Source organism: Medicago sativa, chromosome 1 (genome assembly GCF_051527215.1).
Source record: "Medicago sativa cultivar Bolivia chromosome 1, Bolivia_mono, whole genome shotgun sequence".
NCBI lineage: Eukaryota > Viridiplantae > Streptophyta > Magnoliopsida > Fabales > Fabaceae > Medicago > Medicago sativa.
Window position 1 is genome coordinate 70,334,660 of NC_140749.1, and position 8,305 is coordinate 70,342,964.

The 8,305-nt window shown below is 30.8% G+C and overlaps 1 pseudogene; it reads left to right on the forward strand.

Moving 5' to 3' along the window:
- Positions 1–626: 626 nt before the first annotated feature.
- LOC146956902 (agamous-like MADS-box protein AGL80 pseudogene) lies at positions 627–1,106 on the forward strand (annotated as a pseudogene).
- The last annotated feature ends 7,199 nt before the right edge of the window (positions 1,107–8,305 follow it).

Here is an 8,305-nt window from a genome sequence, read left to right on the forward strand (position 1 = left end):
AAAAAAATTAATAATAAAAGAATATAATTTGACTGATATAAATTTTAAAATTAAAAATATTGACCATATTAATGAATACTGACCTTAATTTTTTTTGAAGAAGCTAAACTATGCCGCTCAAATTGGCAGCAGGGAGTATTGAACCTGAAACCTTGAAGATGAGCAAACTCCAAAGTCCTAATACCATTAGTCCAACCCAAGTAGGTTAATATTGACCGTAATTAACCATAATTTTTTTTTCAATCTTATAGTATTTAGTAATAAATTTGACCATATTGTATTTTTATTTGAAAGAACCTTCTATTACTTTTTTATTTTTCAAAATTAACCTCCTATTTTTTTATTTTATTTTTTAACTATCATTAAATATCGTTGAATATGTTTTTTTTAATATGCAGAGCATGTAATAATATTATTTTAAAATATAGTATTTATTAAAATTCATCAATAGGATTATCTTTAGTTTTTTTTATTAAATACAAAAATTAATAAAATAATATATGTATTGCTCTTTTTTTCAAGAGACTAGCGGTGAAAACAAATATTGCTCTCTATAAAAGCTGGAATGCATTTTCAAACACAAAGCAAATAAAAAAAACGGATTCCTTGTCTTTCTCCTTGCAGCCATGACGAGGAAGAAGGTGAAACTTGCCTTTATCACCAATGATTCAACAAGAAAGGCTTCCTACAAGAAGAGGAAGAAAAGCATCATCAAGAAGGTGAGAGAACTCACTATTCTTTGTGGTATTCCAGCATGTGCTATAATTTCCGATCCTTTTGATTCTAAAACAGAGGTGTGGCCAAATCTGAAGGAAGCAAAACAGGTGATTGAGAGGTATCAGAACTCATATATGAAAGATGAGAGAAAAAATGTGAACCAGGAAAGTTTCCTTTTGCAACAGATTACTAAAGCTAGGGATCAACTGAGAAAGCAAAGACAAGACAATCATGAGAATGAGCTGAACATTCGTATGATTTGGTACCTGCAAAACAACACGGTGCCAGATGATATGACTGTTTCTGATTTGAAAGACTTGGATAAGTTAATTTCAAAAAATATGAAGGAAATTGATGACAAGATGGCTTCACTTAGTTTATCAAACTGATGTTTTCTAAAACTTTATGTTGTGATTTTTATTGATGTTATTTCAATTGGAAAATTCTAATAAAAAGTAAACTTTTCAAAATAAAAGTTATTATATATCACCAGTTTTTCGTTTGTTCTATTTTGTGTGCTTCAATGCTTGATCTAACATCATCAATTTTTCTTGTTGATAAAAAACTGATCCTAAATCTGATCTAGAATTAGGTAGAAAATTGATCTTCTATTTCATTTAATGTTATCACTTTCATTTCAAACAAACTCAAAAATCTTAGAAGATTTTGGTTGACTTTTAAGGTGAGGGAGCAATCAAGTTCCTCACCGGTGTATTTTTAATAATTTATCATAAGATCTATTAAATGGTCTAGGTTTGTTGAATGAAAAAAAAAGAGCAAAACATATGCCTTGACTCACCCACCCCGTTTTTTCTTCAACAAAACCTTCCATGTTAGATAGTGAGGTTCATCGACGATTCCACTTTGAGAGAGAATATAAACCCATCAAGAGGGGGGATATTAAGAATGTTGGATATATATTGATGGAAAGAAAGCCATGGAAAACTCTTACTTGTATGAATTCTTATCATGTTTCTCTCCAACATATAAAAATCGGTTTTATTGTACTTAACTTTTGCCTTAAAATTTACTATTACATGAAATTCTTGGATTTTAGGGTTTCGGATCAATGTCTTGAAAATAATTTATAATGATTGTTGAATCAAGATGGGTTTTCGAACAATATCTCTAATGTTTTGATGATAACAATGTCTAAAATAACTATTGGATACTCTAAAGTAAGTTCAAGTGAGCAAGACCAAATAATTAAATTATTACTTTGAAGTCAACATTTTGACCCTAAAACACAATGCTCTGAACAAACAAGAGCAACTTCATGCTCAAGAGAATCTCTTACGACAAAGCTCTGATATGAAGAGGGTCAATGAAAATTAATGCTCTGAACAAGTATTCATCAAGTTGTGAAGACGAAGCTCTAATCTAAAGTCAATGGTCAACATTCTAATGAACAATTGACCCACTTTTGTCTTCTTTTAAAGAAATGTCATTAATTGTTTGTAGGACAATAGTACTTATTGTCAATAAAAGAAGATAAGTTGCAATAACGTACAAATATTTATAAGAGACATAATGGATGCAACCGATCATTTCTAAAGAAGCAACGAATTTCTGAAGTACTATTCAACATAATTATCCTTAAGAGACAAATATCATAATTATCCTTAAGAGACAAATATTTGATATCTTAAGAAAACTTCTCAAGAAAGCTTGATGTGCTGGCACTCTTTTCAAACAACAACTTTATTCAAATTTCCTATAAAATGACCTTGGGTGTTCGAAGAGAGATAAAGACCTACATGCTTTCAATTGTGCCAAAAATATGACCAATTTAATTTCTAGAGCAATAACATATAGAAAAATTTCTTACAAAGTTTCGCCGTAAAGTTTCTTAGGTGTTTAGAAAACTCTTTAGATACAAAATCACTTGTACAATGCTTAATTTAGTTTACCATTCTTTGAGTCCGGAGTATGAACAAACAACAAATTTTGTAAACTCTTAATCATGCTGGATTAAAGAAAGTTCTCAAAAAGAGGTAGGAAATCTTAGACGTTGTGTCTAAGTTATAAGTAATCAAGTTTGATTATAGTTGAAAAATATCTAAAGTGTTAAGGGCCTGGATGTAATCCCGGATTGTGGGGTGAACCAGCATAAATATATGCGCTGATTCTTCTCTCTCTTCTGCTTACTTTTCTTATTTTGTGATCTGTTTTAACTTAGAAAAGATTTTCAAAAAACGAAAACACAATTCAAACTCCCAATTTCTTGTGTTTTTCTCAGCTTCAACGACCATAAGAATCATCGGGATAATTCTTTTATGAATCCTTAACAAAATCATATTGGAACTGAATAGATAGAAAAAACAATATGTGTTGCTATTTTTTGTTTCAACAAATCTAGATCCTCAAATAGATACTATGGTATATTATTAATATTTTACATCAGTGATGGGGATGATTGCTCCCTTACCATAGAAGCCACCTAAACTTTGATTCATAGTTTTGTTAAACATCTCACAAGATATTGTTCCTTGTTTATGTACTCGCTTGTTGAATAATAATTTTTCTTTGTTAGTTTAGTTGTTATATGTCTTCTAGTTTATGAACTGACCGTGCCACTTCAACTAGTTTTTAGTTTTTCACCCAAATGAGAAACTCATCAAAAAATAAAGTTTAAATTGCATGAAAAATGAGATGAAATTTCTTTAAAAAGCAAAATATATTAGTTTGTGTTTTTTGGCGAGAGAGATTTATTTATATTATTATGAATAAATAAATAAAAATACCAAGGAAAAACCAAGTACATGTAAGATCCATCAGAAGGCCTGTGGCCATAGTGATCAAATAAAAAGTAATAAACAATACATAAGAAACAACTTCTCAACAACATAGTGTCTCTAATGAAGCCAACCTTACATAGAGAAGTTTCTAATTCTAAATGAGTTATTATCCAGGGACATACGGCGAACATGAATGTCAGTGGCAATCATCTAGTTTTGTATGAAAACAGGGGTCAATGGCACTGTAATGAGGGTTATTTAATGCATTTCATACATAACTCACATCTAACACATAAAACAAGGAAAATTCTATGGTGAAGTCATGAGAATAACCTTCCTGGTGAAGTTAACCCTATGACCAATCATTGAGCATTTGTGTATATCATCCATGCCACGTCAGATTATATGGTGTATGCCACGTCAAACTATCGTAAAATTTATGAATCAAAATTGTTCATATTCATCAGTTCCTTTCATCTCTGAGCTTTTCATCTCATTCATCTTTTCATAATTTGTAGATAATACTCTGAGCAATTGAAGGAGAGACATAATTGATAATCCATGAGTGGACAAGATTGTTACACCTCTCCTAAGCATCGTAACTCGGATGAAAAGGATCAAAGCCAAAATCGAACCGTCGACGAACTAGAATTTGTTCTTTCCGATCAAAGCCTTGCGCTTCAATCGTGACCATGAATTGTAATTGCTGGGAGTCAAGAGTTTCGTAACGAGAGAAATTGCTGGATTTTCGTTAGGATGAACATAGTACGAACTTGCAGTGTTCAACGCTGGATCTAACACCGGCGGTGACGGCGGCGACACCAAGCTGTTACCGCGAGTCATAACGGAAATGATGAAGTATATGAATTGGAGGATGTGAAGAACAAAAACACCAAAAAAGTATGAAGAAGGCAAACTCTCCTTCTGCAGATGAGGAGACAAGGAAAGAGGAAAGTGAAATTATAATTTAAAAATGATTAAAGAGTTTGTACATAATTAATAAATGATTTTATTTTAAATAAAATAAGTTAATTAATTAAAAGTAATTTATGTTTTCTATGAGGACTGATTTGTAATAAGGAAAAGTTTAGACCAGCAGCAGCACATTAGCAGACATGACATCAAAGTCATACTATTGGGTAAACAAAATAACTTTTCCAAAAATGTCAGTTTTCTGACTGGAAGTGCCCATGAAACAATTGTTGATTATTTGCATTTGATTAATTATGCGATTTAATTTCTTGTCAAATCTCTTTTAAATTCATTTACTTTCGGTGCATTTTATTTTCATTTCACTTTAAATTTCTGCAATTTACTTTTCAATAACTTTACAACTCATAATTTATAATTTCAGTGCTTTACTTTTCAAGCACTTTACTTTACTTTTCTTGTCAATTTAATTCCATTCACTTTACTATCTACATTTTGCATTTTTTTTTTTACTTTACTATTTGTATTTTGCATTTTTTTGCACATTTTTAGTATTTTCAAACCTTGAGCTTTAAGTTCGTTGTTGTGCATAAACTTTTTAAATTAAAATCATACACTTTTCTGCATTAAGAAACCCCATTCCCTTGCTCGGGTATTCAAAGACAGTTTCAACTTTCAACGCTGTTATTTCCATGATATATGTGAGCACTATGATAAGACATGATTTTCATTTTAAACATTCTATTTGTTGATGATCATTGGTAGATATTCATGTTCCAATAATACAAAAAGCAGTCACAAAAAATTGGCATACACGAAGGGATTTTTTTTATTAAGTTATGTGTTCATAATCCAACAAGTTTTCATCTTGAAGAAGTTAGTTATAGTGTATTTGTTAATCCAAAGAATATCCTTAACAAATGAAATTTTATGCGTGCTAAAATCTTGACAGCAACTGCACGTGCTAATTCAAGCACATTTGACTCTAAGTCTATAATCGTACAAATTTCAAAATGGTTCATGCGGTTATAAACATATTCATGTATGACATCAATGGATAAATGCTTTTATTTCTGTATGGCAGCAATGGTTCATGCGGTTTAATCCTGGAGCGGTTGGACAAGTTTCTTCCACCGGAGGTAATGAGATTTTTAAAAATAACGAACAAGAGATAAATGCTTCTATTATTGCATGGAATCGGAAGTGCTACAAGGATTTACATTTCAAGGGAATTCAGAAAACATGATTTTTGGACAACTGTTTGATTCAAATCTTATTAAGAACATTCCTTCAGCAGGTACTATGTCACCCTTGGCAAAACCTTCATTTGGGAGGACTACAAACAAATGACATCAACCCTATAATTGGACTTCCTTATGGCCAATTTGCATTAAAATAAAATAACAACTTAATAAATCTGACTAATGTCATTAGGGAAGTAACTCTGACATGACCTAGTCGTCCCCCTCTCTCTCAGTCTCTCTCTCTCTATATATATATAACGCAATCTACGCAGATACCAACTTTATAAATTTTACTACTTGAAGACATCATAGTAAACTTGTTATTTTATCCAGCATGAATCTATATGACTTTTGAATTAAATTGGCATACTATATCATTATTTAATGAACCGTTAAGCTCACAGTCTTGTTGTTGATTATTGGAATGTGTTGAAATTTCTAACTGGAAAATATTTATTAGCCAGTGCGCATGCCTCTACGCACGAGCCGGAATAGTCGCCCATCTTTGGTGGGTCGGAAACCGGTGCAAAAGCAAAAAAAAAAAAAAAAACTATACCATATTTTATTCTATATTTGTTGTTTAATATTTCAGGTAACAAAAGAAATGTTTTTTACGTTGATGTTAAATGTCTCAACTTATGAATTGGATATTAGCGTATTTGATCAATTAATGTGGAATTTTGTTTTGTATGTATTTATGTTCATGTTCAATAACAATAAGTGTTACTTACTCCATAAGAACAATATTGTGTTGTGGAAGTTGTAGTTGGTCTGTGAAAGGAATAATTGACGAAAGAAGATACAACTTGATTTTCTTCAAATAAATAATTAAAAAAATGCACGCAAGAAATCATAGCACATTTGAAATTAAAATAACCAATACATTAAAAAAAAAGGTTTTCATACATAAATCAACTTGTTAGTTGTTTGTATCAAATGGACATAAAAATTTGAATAATTGTGCATTCCCCAGAAGTAAGCCTTAGAGAAAGAAAAAGGAAGTCTAGTGTAGGAGGATTCAACTTGGTGTAAGTAGTATTATTCACATAAGTGAAGGGAGTAGTGCAATTGTATAATATAACAAATTTTGAGGTCTTCCAAATAGAATTGAAATCAAGATTCCGACGATATTGGCCGCACTTTTCCACAACATAATATTTACAAGGTAATAACAATCGTAACCACAACTTAAAACCATGACAGAAACCTTAGACAACTCTCATTCAAATGGAACATTGGAGGTGTAAAAGATACAATATTGATTGCCTGAAACTAAAATTATCCAATAAACCATGCCATTTAAATTAAAATTTGAATTTGGATTCAGTTTCGCGAAAATTGTCTCTGTGCTGTTTAAAAAAAACGTGACAATTTTATAATTAAAAGAGAAATCAGAAGTACTTAGAAGCAGAAAGTCTAATAAGCATGATGCCTTCGCTGATAAATCATCCTTAGCTGGTTAGGGGAATACTTGGTTATGCTAAGGTGGATTTTTTCATAATCAAAATGATGCGGCTATGAGTTGTTTCTATATCTATCTTGGTATAAAACTACTTTCCAAGCAAAATTGAAAGTTTCGGTATTTGTTATACAAATGGCTCACTAAAGAGGTTGGACAAATCTATGGTTAAACTTTGATTCTTCTTTCGTGGTGCAATCTTTCACAACATCTTATAATCATGTTCCTTGGAATATTTGGGAGAAATGGCGTAATTGTCTTCAAGTGTCATCTTCAATGCATTTCAAAGTTTATCATATATTTAGGAAATATAATAGATATGATATGTGGATAAGCTAGATTCTTTTGGAGTAATTTTGAAATGTAACTTGGTGAAATTATACATTTCTCCTTTTAATAGCATCGACTTCTTATGCAAACAGTTTAGGTATGCCCTTAAGGTTCGTGTTTTTTATCATCGCTTTTTTTTTCTTTCTGTTTTTTAAATCAACTCACGTGTATTCTTCAGATTTTTTAATTAATTTTTGGAGGAATGTTTATAATGTTATAAGAAGGTGTCCCACAAAAATTAAAATTTATTTAAGAAAAGATAAATTAAATATAAATTTTTAAGTGTCAAATACATAAAAATTCATATTAATTCATCTCTTGCTAAAACAATTCTAAATTATTGCAAGGAAGTTTTATATAATTTATTAAACATTACTGCAAAAAATTATTTAAGATTTTGAAAGGTATACACGAGTTGACTTAAAACAAGAACAAAAATGTTGATAGAAAATATTTTAAGGACCATTGTTTGTAAAAAAGAATAGAGAGACTAAAAATAAAATTCGAAATATTTATTGAGAACAAAAACTTATTTAAACCCTTAGAAAATATCAAAAACTATCGAACCAAAAGAAAACCGGTAACCATTGCATGGCACAAGTAAACCATTGGATGAAGGAGGGTTAGATATCATATTACTCATTTCTCTGAATAAAGCATCTAGCCTAAAACTTTGCTGGGAATTGGTGAATTCATATCAAGATTGGGATATCCTGCTGAGGGTTAAGGCTATGAACAATAGACGATTTATTTCTTATCATATCTTTTTTTAATCTGGAGTAGTGTAAAGTTGGAATATGATGTAACTATAGAGAATTCTCATTGGTTGCTTGGCTATGGGGACAAGATTAATTTTTGGAGGGATTCTTGGTGTGGTCCCCTCATTT